A 15760-nucleotide genomic window follows, 5' to 3' on the forward strand; every position below is an offset into this window, starting at 1 on the left:
TTAAAGGCATCACTTTGTGCTTACAAGACAATATAATTAGGCAAATACTGTTTTTAACTCAATAAAAAGTTCGGGCACATTTTTTAACTGAAGTGTCTATAATTTGGACTTTCAGATTTTTGAAAGATAAAAAACTGTTCGTAAAATATTTCAAAATAAATACATATTTTGGCATAGCCCTCATATGAAAGACCCGCCATTTTTTGTGGTCATAGCTGCGTTTTCCTAGAGTAATTGGTAGATTTATGCCTTATTTCCAACCTGGTTATCAGAATGTCGTACGAACAATCGCTATTGGCTTCCAAGTGCCTCTTCCCTAAAAACATGTTCGATGGTCTTGGATGATTCGTCAAAAAATGTTCACAATGGAAACGTCATTTTTCAGCCGAGGTGCCTGTAATTTGATTGTCGGTGTTCATCGAAGATGAAAATATATGGGCTCAAAATAGGTTCATGTTTTGGTGCAGGTCGTGCTGTAATTTCAAATTCTTGGAGGGTAGCATTTATCTTCGGTGAAAATTATCAGCATATGTTAATGTTTTCACATAATCCTCTACATTCACATTTCACATAATCAACATTCTTATCAACTTTATATTCTGTTTTCATAATTTGTTTTTATTTGCCTTTAAACACGGTGAAAAATCTACATTCCTATTCATATATGTCAAAATTTGAAAATCCTACTTATAAAAATGAACAATTTAAACGAAACGTCACATTGTCAACCAAAACAAACAGTATAGATTAGAAAATAATATCTGCAACAATAGCAGCAATGCACAAAAGTCATTGACAATAGAGAATTTTTATTTTTGAACGCCAAAGTTTGTTTTTCAAATGTCCGTTTATTGTAAAATGTATACCCCCGAAGGTATTATAAATTACTGTCACCTTGGAATCGATATTATTTGTGGCAATGTTTTATATTCTCCATATATACATATATGTATTTTACACCACACAGCCAGACAACATTACATACTCATACGTACATATCGTTCACATATTCAAATGCTTTCGCTTGCATAATTTTATAGAACAAGCTGGTAGAATGGGCAACCAGCTAAACAATGAATAGTCATTTATTGTTGTTGTTCTTGTCATAGAATTGTTCGCCTGTTTCTGCTGCTACTGTTGCTATTCCTTTGTGTATATTTTGGCATTTACAAAGTGAACTGAAATGTCCATAGCAAAGCCTTGTTTGCGGCGGATATGAAACGCATTTAGCAATACCCGCTACAGTTTTACGCATTCGAATGTTGTTGTTTTTGTTAGTATTGTTATAATTTTTTGTTTCCTGTATACTACCACTGTAGTCGTAACATGTCACCCTATATAAATACTATAAAGTAAAAAACATGAATTTCAAATCCGATATTCCAATAATTGGATATTTGATGTGAAAAATTTTCAACATTTTTACACTTTCTGTGGAGAAGGTACTATACAAAATGTACCGATGAAGTTTTGGATTAAATCGGGCTTTCAAATCCATTTATATTGGATTTACAAATTTTCAAAATGTTGAGCATTGAATGGTCTTGGTTTGGTAAAATAATTACGATGTACAAAGTTTGGCTTAAATCGGACACTCAATTTTTATTTGAGATGGTATTTAAATATTTTAAAAAATGTTGACGCTTTGTGGAGAATGTTTAAATAAATGTTTAAATAAATCTAGGTTTGATAAAAATGTACTATTGTATCAAGTATGGGTCTAATTTGATATTTCGTTCGCTTCATACGAAATTTAGAATTTTTCCAAATTTTTGGACTTTTTGGGATAAGTTTGTACCGATAAGTCCTTTCTAACAATGATTATAAAGGCTCGGATAAAATATTAGTTGTTGCAAATTAATATCGACGTCTCCGAACCAAAGTATGCTATGTCGACTAAGCATGTTTTAAAGTTCTTCACGTTTTTAGATACTACGGTCCTTAATTTAAATTCACTGAAATTTTGGTAATCATCGGCCAATGCCAACCAAAGTTATAAGCAAAAATGTACTTAGCATGGCACGTACGATTAAAGAAACTTCCATACTTTGAAAGCTTCTACTGAAAAACTCACTTTTCAGGCTTCGCATTCTATGGTTCGGAGGCGTCGATATAATATAAATATAGAACCATTATAAGCCTATATTTGACCACAAATCAATTTAAATGGAACATAGCCTCCTTCGCAGAATTATTTTTTTGTATACGAATTAAACAAAGGTCGAATATTTCGTGGTGGTACAATATTTTTTGAATATAATAATGCAGAAGCCATCATGTAACCATAAGATTCACAGTCATACGCCACCGTGGCCATTGTCACAATATTTTTTTTACCCGACAAACATGCCAAAGTTATGGACCAATCGCCACTCGGTTCACCCAAATCCGCATTTGGTACCATTTAGAACAAATTTCCAAAATTTCATATATCGGTTCACCCAAAATTAAATTGTACAAAATTTACTTCACAATAGCAGGAATTTCGAAAACTTCCTAAATAGCTCAATTCTACCCCAACAATGATCCTAACTTCAAATGTCAAGATTCCAGCTCTATCGGTTTAAGCAAATCTAAATTTAGTACCATATAGTACACATTAGGACGAATTTTCAAAATTCCCTACATACCATAATCCTACACCCGAACAATGATCATAACTCCAAATTTCAGGATCCTAGCTCCATCGATTCACCCAAATCCAAATACCAATTCTAGTAGGATTTAGTACTTTTCGTACATATAAGTAAAAAAATTCAAAACTACGTACATATCCCAATTCTACATTCCAACAGTAATGTTAGTTTCAATTATCCTGATTCCACCTCGATTTTCCATTCACATGCCACGCAACTGTACCAAATTTAGTACATTTTAGTACTTTTCGGATAGTTATAGTTCGAATTTCCAAAAGTCGTAACTCCATCAGTGACCCTCACTTAAAATTTAAGAGTTGTAGCTCTACCGGTTCGCTAAATATCACATTTAGTACTTTTCGTACCGTTCTAGTACGAATTTCCAAAAACCCAGACTTATCTACCCTCACCCAAAATTTCAAGATTCTAGCTTTAGCCGTTTCGTCTGGGCGTTGATGAATCGTTAAGTCAGTCAGTCAATTACTTTACTCTTTTATTAGTATAGATAATTGTAAAGACCAGGGCAGCGAAGTCGAGCTATATTTGGCTAGACAAAAAAAATCAGGTTTTTAAATAGACTTCAAATGCGAAAAAAATCAAAAACTATAGCCTAGAGAAGAAATAAAATTAAAATCGCTTAATGATGAGTTGCAATATTTGTATTACTTAAATCTTATCCGAGGATTTATTATTATCATTTTCTTAAAAAGTTAGCAACTTTTATCAGCAAACCTGAGCAAAGATGTATTTCCAAAATCAATTCATATTAAGAAATCGGAAATGGTGGTAATATTAACTTGCAAGCACTTATTAAATGAATTAATTAACATTAATACCTTCTCTGGATGATACTCAACATTTAATATCCGGTTTGTAAGTGTAGTGCATTTGAAATGAAATTCGACATACACACATAAATGCACACTCAAGCATTTGTCTGGTGTAACAGCCAGAACACTGCAATGCGTGTCTGAAAATATGTCTGTCATATGGCATGTTGCTGTTGCGTTTGCCGTGTCAATGGGTTTTGGAATACACCATGGCAGTATGCAGCACACCAACATTCGTTAGGGCCTTCAAGCCTCTCCCTTGCATTTCAGTGCAACCTCACAGTCTCGCAACATTTCAAATGCATACAAAATATTGTTTGGACGACTTAACAAAAATGTGTGCGAACGGTCGCACATAGATTTTATGGATTTTATATAAATGCCAAAAATATGCAAATTTTTATTCTGTTTGTTGTCGGATAAGTAAGCTCCTTTACCGTTTAAGCAAAACTTAGTCATACGTAACACGAATTTTCAATGTTATGCATTATGCATTGGTGTAGAGGAAAACGCAAATACATATGTATGTGTACTGAACATACACTATATATTTATGTATATGTAAGTATGTATATTTGTGTTTTAGTTGCATGTTGATGTTGTGATTTCAGCCAATATTGTGAAAATAATGTGATTGTACCCCTTCCCCGTCACCACCAACAAACATCACAATACATTAAGTGTTAATTTGCCGATTTGACAATGGTCATAATTCAGTGCCACAGTTTTGCCGTTGCCACCGTCGCCTCATGTCTGTGTCTTTAATATTCGTTGACGTTGCAACGTTCCCAAATTACAGCATATTACCCAAACCAGAGCGTAAAGCCACAAAGCGCCGATATCAAATTGAAATTCATATATTGTTCTCGCTTGTGTGGCGTTTGCAGAAATAAGTAAAATAACCATTTTATAATTTGTTATTTGGTGTCATTTACCGTTGCAATTCACCGCCAATGGGTAAATTTTGCAGTACATGCCCAAGGTACGCATGTTCGTATACGATATATTGTAGATAATTTCAATATCATCGATTGGGCGACAAACCAGACACCATTCGCGTTCGATATCCGTTTTCGTTATCCAACCACTTAATCATACAATTCAGTCAGGTAGGATGGTCGGCGTGTTTGTTCGTTAGCTGGACTTTCTGGTGTTGTTTTCAGTTTAATTGCATTACGTTAATTGTTCGGAAAATGTTTCTTTGTAGCAAATAAATTATTCGAATATGTTATGGAATATGAAATATAAATGGGAAGGTAATATACGTTTAAAAATAAAATCAATAAGCGGGGAAGTACGGTATCGGATGGGAAAAAACTTTCAGCGGAATTATATTCCATGCTGTGGCATTCTCTTGTGTGGTGATTATAACCCAACTTCCCAAAATAAATCATTATATCTGCTTTATTACTCATTCAGCTTCAATAGTTTTGATATCAGATTATATTGGCCGGTCTAAAACCAATATTTCGATAAGACACATTTTTGCCATATCAAAATGTGTACATACTCTCATTAGAAATAAGGCTTCCGGTCAAATTGAAATATGTATGAGATATTCTTAGTTTAACTTAACATGGATTAATATATTCCATTTTTTAAATCAGGGTAGGTTCATCCTCCAACTTGATCTTAAAATAAAATTTTACCATATACTACTGTTATAAGTTGATGTGGCTCCAAGGATTTGTAACGCTATAAAATATTGGTCGAAGACAACACTTTTAGTATACCGACTGTCCATTATAATTTGTAATCAAAGTACAGGCGGAGTTTGTAGACAAATTGCCATAAAATATATAAGGATGTTCGGTTCTGGCCAAAGTTTTTAGTAAAGATCGGTTAATATTAAGAGGTCAAATTTGACCAAATTTTTATTTTCGTCTGTTTTTCTGGTCTCCTTAGAGGAGACAACTATATCCCGAATGTCGAGAAATTTTACACGGCAAAGGTCAAGCGGATTACGACTACAAAATGTTTCTTTGAACAATTTGGAGTCGTATTCCGTCTGTCTGGCCGAACTCCCGAAGGCAGTAACCGATTTTCGTAATATTTCTTCCAAACTCAGTTCAAGTAAGAAGATGGGGAATATCGGAATATCTGGTACCTCTCCCACAAAATGGTCCAAATTGTAAAAAAAAATCATTTTATAATATGATGTGAAAGGGCTATCCGATATGGACAAAACTTTGTACAACTTACTGTCATTACCAAACCTAGATAAAGTCCGAAGATAGGACCTTATGGTACCTCCCCCACAAATAGTCAAAATGTTCAATATTTACAAATCGAATAATAGGTCCACGGAATGTCCGATTTTAACCAAAATTTGCACAACTTAGTATTTTTACTAAGCCTAAATTTTGTCTCAATCGGACAAAACTTGGTAGTTTGGTGCATCATTTACATAAATTCGGGCGGAACTGTATATGGGAGCTATATCTAAATCTAAACCGATTTTCTCTAATTTCAATAGAGTTCATCCTTGACCAAGTAAGCCACCTGTGCCAAATTTTATTCAAATCGGATCGTAATTGCGACCTGTACATTCCGCACAAAAAATACATTTACGGACAGACGACTCGGAATGTGATTCTATGCACAAAGACATAACACCCTGTACCACAGTGTGGTGAAGGACATATAAAGCCCGTCTCATTGACGGCAGGCATGATTGCCAATCACTAGAACTGGAACAACTTGAAGTGTCTTAAATTCTAAAAAAATATTTAAACAACCCAAATTATTTTAATCTTATCAAACACACCATACCACAATGAACATTATTGTTTCATTTAATTGGTACAATTATTAAACGAGCTACAAATTGCGTGTTGAGATATGAGGGCACAGCTGCTTAGAGGTCTCAAAAAAAGACGTAAAAATAATGAAAACAGGTGCTTTAAAGTTCGTGCCAAAAAAGAATCCGCCATATAATAATCACAGTATGTGGCGACATATAAAGGCATTTCACACAGAAGTCACAACAAACTCGTAAACATGAAGAGGAAGTTATCAAAAGAAAAAAGAAAACAAACACCAAAAAAGGGAGAAAATATGACTTTTTGGTGTCGTTAAAGAAGAACGAATTTTTACTGACATTAGGCATGCAATAATATCAGTCCAAATCATGTGGAATGATGTGTTGGGCCATTAAACTTACCTTTATAGTTATGTGCATATTAAAACAGAGACAAAATACCATTCTTTTATATAAAATTTGTTGCTTGGTTGTTTTTTATTTATTTCTGGTTTGTTAAAGTTTTTTTAGAATATAGACTATAATAATTATTAATTTTGTATATAAAATATAAAAATACGGAATATACTTTTCATATCTAATCCTTATCTGAATTTTTATTCATAATGTGTTTTTTTTTTATTTTAGGATTATCTGCAACTACCGACTGTCATTAATACCGCTGAGAAACATTTTATTGGAAAGTACGTGGATTTTGGAACAAATGAAACCCATGAACGCTAAACATACTGTCTAAGGAAATATAACGCACTTCATATATGTGCATATGACAAAAATGTCTATTTAAAAATCAATATTTTATTCATTCCATCCCGCATATATGACATATGAGAGTCCATATTCTATTTTATAACCAATAATCCTATTAACTATAAATTAATAAAATAACTAAACCCTTTAAAAATATATAAATTTTTTTTAATTAGTAAATATATTTTAAATAAAAAGCTTTTTAATTATCAAATGAAGTTTCTCATTTGCGCCTGAAATTCATTCATAGCAGAAAACATTTACAAAAACAGGGTAACACTGACAAAGACATATTTTTTGCGCAATCTATTGATATACACGGCCTTCTGTTTGCACAAATTTTTGAAAATTGCGCAAAATGCTTGAAATTTGACAATTCTTTGTCGGGGTTGCCATTTTTCAAAAATAAACGGAAAAGGGAAAAGTAGTTTCAATGAACCTTTGAATGCATAGGTAATAGATATCTCTTATTGGTATTTAGTACCTGCAGCGATTTTTGAGCACACATTCAGTTGGAGACGATTTATAGGAAACATCGAATGTCTCGGTTATCTTTTTTATTTTATATCAAAAATTAAATTGAATGGATTCTTCTCTGAAAGACACCAATGATACTCTAATATAGATTTTTCAAAAAAATGCAGCCTAGTACAAATTATATTGTGTGAAATATTCTGAAAGGATCTGAAATGTATTGCCAAAAAATCTGAAAACTATTAATTAAAAAAGAATAAACGGCAATGAATTAAGCGCACGAAGGTTCCATAAATTGTTCAAAACGTGATTTTTATTATTTCCCATGCAAATCTTATTTTATGGGATCGTCACAGGTGACTAATCATGGATATATGCGCATGAACCCAAAGCAAGAATCGACCGTGTAGGTCTTTGAGGACCACTTAAATCCAACGAAATTTATTCGCGAAAGTAGCTCTTCGAAGTAAATGGCAATCGATTACTTTTTTTATTCCCAAGTAACAATAAAAAATTGTGGCTAAACGCCAGGTTTTGGAGATGCCTTAGTCGACCAAGAAATACCAAGAAACCGGAATGCCTAATTACAGCTGCGCCTATTTTGAGAATTTTCTGTAAAAATTGTATAACCATGGAAAATATTTATAACGCTTTAAGATTAAGTTCAAGAATCTGCCTATTCATTCGAAATTATATTTTTTAGTTCACTTATTAAATCGTCCACAAAACCTCCTTTACTGGTAACATACCATAGAAAATAAATAAAAAGTCATTAATACCAACTGGAGTTAATAAATGCCACTATTCCCCCCAACCCCCGCCCATACAACTTTAAAATATTCCTTCAGAATTCGTTTCCCCATTTTCCAATTATATTTATCAAAAATGGCAACCCTGGCAAAGAATTGTCAAATTTCAAGCATTTTGCGCAATTTTCAAAAATTCGCGCAAACGGAAGGTCGATAGATTGCGAGAAAAAACATGTCTTTGCCAGTATTACCCTGTTTTTGTAAATGATTTCTGCTATAAATGAATTTCAGAGCATACTTTCAGGCGCAAATGAGAAAAAAACAATATTTTCATACCCAAATAAAAAACTTCTTTATTTTACAACAAATTTACAACAATTATGATTTTCAACAGAATTATGTTACACATACAAAAACAACTAAGCCATAATTATAAAGTTTCATATAACGGCTAACGTCTTATAAATGGTTTATATTAAGATTGTCGCGACAGTTGGCATTGTAACAAATGCTAATGTTGCTGTCGTTCCTTTTGACGTCCAAAATCGGGATGTAGTTGATGTTGCTGTTCCTCGTGACGTCGAAGATGGGGATGTAGTTGATGATGTTGCTGCTGATATAGAGATTCCCTGGATACATGCCTTGACAAAATCCGATGTAAACTTTCTTGAGAAATTTCCCGTGAACCCAATGGTTCGTTAAATGGCTATGCTAGTGGTACCTCTGATCAACCACTATCTTGATCTTCATCTCAATCATTTTGTATGTGATGCGGTACCTGGGAATGCTCTACGTGGTCATAACCGACATTACTGTGCGAATGTAAGGAGTGTAAATCAGTCTCTTCTTTATTAAATTCCATATTGGGTTTGGGATGCTGGCTGAGAATGGGTGGATTTTTGACAATGACGATGAGATTCTCGGATTTCGGCAGGAGTTGAGGCATTGGCAGTGCTGATGGCATTGGCTACACCAGGCCCCAAATTTATCAATTCCACTTGGCTGTTATGCAGCGAATGTTGTTCGCACCGTTCGTTTGGTTTCATTGCTGCCGGGTGCTGGTCGTAAATAACGTCGGTATTGTCCACTAATTTCTGTTTCAGCTGTGACATGTGATAGGTTATGTTGCGTAAATGTTGTATCTGTTGTTCACGGTGGGTGTGCGTTGATGAAGAATATGCGAAACCGTTTGGAAACCTTGGGAAAATTACCAGCTGTAAGGGAACGACTGGATTGGGACTTGGGGCTTTCTATACAGGTTTCACATTGTTATGTGTCCCTCACGCATAAGGTGGCGTGCTTCTGTGACACTCTGGGACCATCTATCCATTGTTCTTCGGTGATTTAGCGCATGGGGCTGCCGGGACATTCTCCGAATTCCGCATTGGTGTTAAGGGCAGCTCCACCTACACCAGGTCTCCTTAAATTCGAACCCTAGGATGCCTTAATGAACCCGCCACGATTTTCGGTGATGAAGTGGAATTGGGCAACGTTTTGACACTGTACACAAGCGAAAAGAATTGGGATTGTTCGTTGCTGTTGGCGGCGGCTGCTGCGGGTTCCACATTTCAAGTTACCCGTTCGTCCAGCCATGCTAGGACTCTGTGGTGTTTGTTTTTGGCTTATGACTTCTTTGGCCGAACCTGGTATCTTTGAGGACTTGACTGCCCTTGAGGGCTTTGCTTATGACACCAGGATTATCACTACTGCTCAGTGAAGGTAAATAGACTGGGGGATGTTCGCCATCGGTGGCATCGTCACCTGGTCCAACATAAAAGACTGTGTCTGCTTATAATTCTGAACATGAAGGGTCAGCACCAGAACCCGCCGATGAACCAGTAGATTGATGGCCTTTATGGGAGAAGAAGGAGAGAAAGGAAGAGAAAAAATGAAAACAAATTTGTTTAGTTTTTAACCGTTCCCAGGTTGGGGTCACTGTGTGCCCGTAGTTAGTCTAATGCTAACATTTATCGTCTTAATTTTCAAATTAATCAGTGACACAGCAAAATTCACCATTTAGGCCGGAAGTGAGGCCGCCCACTCCGGATTTATCGCCACCCAGGGGGAAGCGATGTTTTCTCCTTCGCATGCGGTGTATACGTGAAGCCAATTGTATGCTCATCAAGGCATCCGTATGCGACAATCAATCAGTTAGTCGCCGCTGTATGGCTAGCGAGGGAAATGGGCGTGGGTGGGTGGGATGACATTAAAATTTCTAACACATACATTTTGATTAAGAATTCATTATCACGTATTATCCTTGTCCACTCAACCCCTACTATCCTCCCAATTGATGCAGTGGCATTCCATTCGACACTACTTACCTGTGTATGCATAACATGAACCATTATGGAGACATGATACGTCAATGGTGCCAGACAGTCTTTCAGCAGTGGCGTCAGTGGGTGATCCTTATTGGGCGGATGCCTCTGACCTCTTAATATGGCCAGCAGAATATTACCAATACCAATACGATTTGCACAGCTACCCAAATCGATAAGATGCAAACGACTTCGACCATCAGCCACTATGTAGGAGGATAAAGAGAAAAGGAAAACAGAAGAAGAAAAAAATTCCATGAAAATTCATGACATTAAAATACAATTCCCAACGATAATGTGGGAATTCATCCGGCAAACAATGCTGGTTGTTAACTCTAAGGACAATTTGAACGTAATATTTTTGGTCGTTACTAGCTGGCTTGCTTTTACTTACCTCCAGCTTTACGTGATAGACTGTATTGATAGACTGGCAGGGTAACTATCATGGCTGGCTCAAGACCACCTTGTGGTCGTCCTGCCAGTGCAGCATCTAGGCCACCCAGAAAATCGGCACGCAAATAAACCCCCGTAGAGTCGTCAGAGCCTGGTTTATGGGCCAAGTTATAGAGCACGCACATGCACACACCAAGACACAGTGTGAAGAAGCCAAAAAGTAAAGAAGAGGAGAGAGAAAAAAAAACGGCAAAGCAAAATGCCAGTTAAACAATGTGAAATTAAACGTTAAACAAACACACTTCAAAGTAATATAAAATGCAAATGGTTTTGTTGGGGGCGCCACCATCATGAGAGGGGAGCCATATAACTTAAACTTTTAAAAAATACACAAAAGCTATTGCGGTTGCCATACCTCTTGTATGGGGGTAAATAGCTAAATAGTTGTTAGGGAACATTGTCAGAAAGACTACCAACAGACATTTAAATTTGGCCAAGGGGTTGCGTTGCCATATTCACGTTTGGGGAGTAGTTTTAGATTATCTTTCCCATTTCATTCCCTTTTATTTTCACTATTTTCTACTGTCGTACAGCAGTTTTGTTTCTATCAAATGGTTCTATAATATGTTTTACGTTAAAGATATTAAAAAGTAGGTAGGGATTTTCATAGTGAAGGAAAGATAAATATTCAACGAAGGCGGCGTCTTATAGCTGTAGGTTAAAATTGTTTGTTATATACCCCTATAAAGGAGTGCAAAAGTCAAAGAATATTTCTCAAAGAAATGGAAAAAGGATAACTGCTTCAACCGGAGACTTTGACCTGCTTCGCTATGGCGGATAATAAAACTAAACTGGAATGATGTGAAAATGTCTGGCTTAAAAACCGTTTAATATGTAAAGTAACGATTATTGCTTCATAGCGTATTTGCGGAAAGGAGGTTTAACAGGGGATTAACTATTGCCTATAGGGGTTCATATGGGTCTATTTGATTTGTTTTAGGTTATGACTTCAATTGAATTTTTATTATTATTTTTAACTTGTATACATATTTACATATGGATATTTGTGTGTTTAATAATAAATTGTTAAAAAGATAAAATATATAATGTTGTTATTTTAGAAACCAAGATGTCCTGCGAAATATATAATTAAAAAAAATTTCGAAGAATTTAAAATGGTGCAATCAAACCCCATTAAATAAAAAATATCATTATAATAAAACTGAAAAGTACTGAAACCATATGGAATGGTCCTGTCATATACCGCCGCAACAAAATGATCGTTATTTTCTATAATTTATTTCGACATGCAAAAGCTATAAAGATTTTTTGCCAACAAAAATATCACTCACCATAATTTTCCTTGTTGGATAAACATCGTGCTTAACCAGGAGGTATAGGCGGTTGCGCCCTTTGAAAGGCGCCACAGAAGCCACCATTGCTTGCGGAAGTATTTGACATATCACTGGTGCGTGATGATTTTGCTGATGTACTTTGTGCTGCTCGTTTTTGGGTCGCTCTAAAAGTATACGAGACAAAATATTAACATTAATAATCAGTGTTTTAAATAATGTAAATGCATAATGGATACCATAACCATATTTAGGGGATATTAAGGATATGGACTTTAATATAATTTGATAAAATAGTAACCATTTTCTAAACTAATTTTGATTTATATCACGATATTCTAGGGGTATTACAGCGATTTTTCAATTTTCTTGGATGGACTATCAAAGGTGTATTTAATTCAACAAAATTTGGCATGTGTTCATAACAGAGATGGACGCTTACAAAACACTTAACTTTTCTCTGTTTATACCGCTCTTTTGTGCTAGGCTAAGAACTTTCCGAACTACTCTCGTTAAGCACTTTAGCATAAAGCGTGGATTTTTAGGAATATTGTTTTGAAGGAATTTTGAAGCCATAAGATTCGATTCATTCAGAAGGATAAGCATAGATTTTGTATTAATATTTTTAAGAACTGTTTGTAACAATATATTTTTATAATTTTCTAAAACATAAGCGTAGCTTTTTTAAAAATGTGTCGAAAGGGTATTGGAGGCATTAATCAGGATTATTTAAGAATATTATTTAAAGTGCCAAGGAGACATAATCGTGGTATTTTTTAAAAATGGATTTAAGGGTCAACATTGCCAAAAATATATGTCCTTAAAAATATACCACTATAATTACATCCTTTTAAAAGTATCTTAAAAATATACGTCATTAATAATGCTTGAAAAATTATTTTTCAAAAATATTTTTAAATATCTACACTACAGATACTCATTAAAAAAATTAAAAAGCTATATCTTTGATAATCGTATAAAAAAATATTATTAAAAAATCTAAACTTGATAACACTTCAGCCATAAATAAAAATAGTTGTTTAGGGACTATTGGAGTCCTGAGCGTCGATTTTATATAAATATTTTTGAAGGACTATTGGATTTTTCTTATATATATTTTTTAAAGATCAACAGACCTATAAGCGACCAAAATCGCTTTAAGCAAGAATTTTGAAGACAATTGAAATGAAAGGACTAATAGAGCCTTAAGCAAGAATTTGAAACAATTTTTTTTAAGCTCCAAAAGAGGGGTTGTTTCAAGTTTTTATGTCTTGAATTTAAGAATATTTTTCGTGAGATTCGTAGGCTGATTTCTGTAATTTAAATTTCACGAAAAAGTTGATGAATTTTTTTAATGTATTCCTGTTCCCATCCTTAAAGATTCTTCTATTACTTAAGAAAAGTAACAACATTTCAAATTAAATGAAATGAAAATCCCATCCATTTGCACTTGAGATGTCTAATGACATTTATTAAAAAGTAAAATTTCATTAAGTACAAATGCTTTTACAATATCTGAAGAGCATACGAAATATAGCACAAAAAGAGAAAACATTTCTTAACGACATGTCAAGTGAGGGAGTTGGCTGTTGCAGAGAACACCCCTCAGGAGTACTGCAGCAGAACTATTTAGGGTAGAACAAAAAGTCGTAAAAATGTTAAAGTGAACAACGTTGGTAGTACTTCAAAATCTTGTAGGTGAAATTATTACTACAACTGAAAAATTGTGTTAAATTGTGTGGCTGAAAGAGTGTGTGTGCATATATGTGTGACTTGGAATTATATGGTTGTGTTTTTGCTAGAAATGCATTTTATTAAATGGGACACAATAATTCTCACTCCTTGGTAGAATTCTATTAAAATCAACAAGAAGAATACTGCAGGAGTTATGCAACATTTTTATGGTGTAAAAAATTGTATGTGTCACTTATTAAAATGGCAATAATTTAATCATACGACTATTTCATTTAGAGCTTTTCTAACGATATGTGGTCATTCATTTAATGTCGGTTTATGATGATTTAATGTATTTTATGGCTATGACAAAATCAATTGTTGTAATTAAATGAGTAGAAAAGGCTAATTAAAATTATTTAAATTAATTTTTAACAAAATTTAAAAAGTGTTATTAGTATTTCGATATCAATGACCTTTAAATATCGATATAATTTTAAACAAAATTCAATTTAATGTCTTTAGTCTCAACGTATTTAATTTGTATATTCGTATTATAACCATAATTCAATGGTGTTATAACAAACAAACTTTTTATGGTAAGTGTATAGACATATATTTTATTTCTTTAAGCTTCAAACAACCTTATAAATGTCATAATCTTAAATAGTATGGCCATGAATGCTCAATTTTTTTATTTTTAATACCCTAAGGACATATGAGATGATATTTCACAAAACTTTTCAACTAACTTTGTCTATTTTTAGGCAATTGAGACTCGGATGCCGATGGTAGTTAACAGACAGTTCGTCAGTTAAACTTAAATTATTCAGCTATAGATGGGTTTCTTTACCTAGCACCGTCAAGAGCCAAACAGGAGGAGCTTTTATTTTTATTAAAAATCATGATAGACAAAAAATACAACTGACAGCTGTCTGGAATATCACACGACATATATCGTAGAAATTTTGGAGGAAACTTGGCAGTTAATGGAAAACAAAAGAAAACTGAATTTTTGATTTGTTTTACTAAAATTATCTTTAACCCTTTTGGAGGTTTAGGGTGTATTTGCCATCATTAGCAATAATTTTAGAATTTTGTTTTAAAATATTTAGTGAAAAGTGAAAGTTTTTTATGGACGTTGAGACCTATACATGTAGATTTGTAGATAATATTCTTTGCGGCCTATCATAAACACGATTTTTCTAAGAATATTTCCGAAGGTGTTACTTTTTAAAGGACTGTCAGACCCAAAAATGTGGATTTTAAATTAATACTAAATTTTTTGTTTTCAAAAACCAACGCAGTCAAATATATGCAGAACAGTGTATGTTTAAAGTCTATTTTTTATAAGACAGAAACGTGGATCTTTGTAGCGCGAATTTTTGAAGCATATTTCATAGAGAATAAAGATGGCCTTCTTATACTCTCAGCCTTATAGCTAATGAGATTATATACACTTTGTTTCGGCAGAAATGTGCCTAATTTAAATATTGGTTTCAGACTCAGTCGAAATCTCCGTTCGTCTGTCTGACCGGCTGGTGCGCACAATAACTCTCGAAGGGAGTAACCGATTTCATCCAAACTTAGTTCAATTTCTTATTAATTTCTCTTTCGAAATGAGCTACATGATCGGAGTTGCAATGAAAAAGAAAGCCAGAGAGATACTACATTCCCACCACTATGCGACGCGTTTCGCCGTTGGTTAAGCGGCTCATCAGGCATATTGGGCAATGTGGCTTACAAATGTCTTTACTTGATAAGTTGTATTTATGTCGACTATTGTTGCGAAATTGCATCTACGAATTAAATTCAACCGT

The 15760-nt window shown here is 34.1% G+C and overlaps 1 pseudogene; it reads right to left on the reverse strand.

Moving 5' to 3' along the window:
- Window positions 1–8711: 8711 nt before the first annotated feature.
- On the reverse strand, window positions 8712–12375 carry LOC133335915 (kinesin-like protein GA13060; annotated as a pseudogene).
- Between the last annotated feature and the right edge of the window lie 3385 nt (window positions 12376–15760).

The sequence above is a fragment of the Musca vetustissima genome, unplaced genomic scaffold (genome assembly GCF_032173495.1).
Source record: "Musca vetustissima isolate MV318-11 ecotype Yass unplaced genomic scaffold, APGP_CSIRO_Mvet_v1 utg25978, whole genome shotgun sequence".
In the NCBI taxonomy this organism is placed as follows: Eukaryota; Metazoa; Arthropoda; class Insecta; order Diptera; family Muscidae; genus Musca; species Musca vetustissima.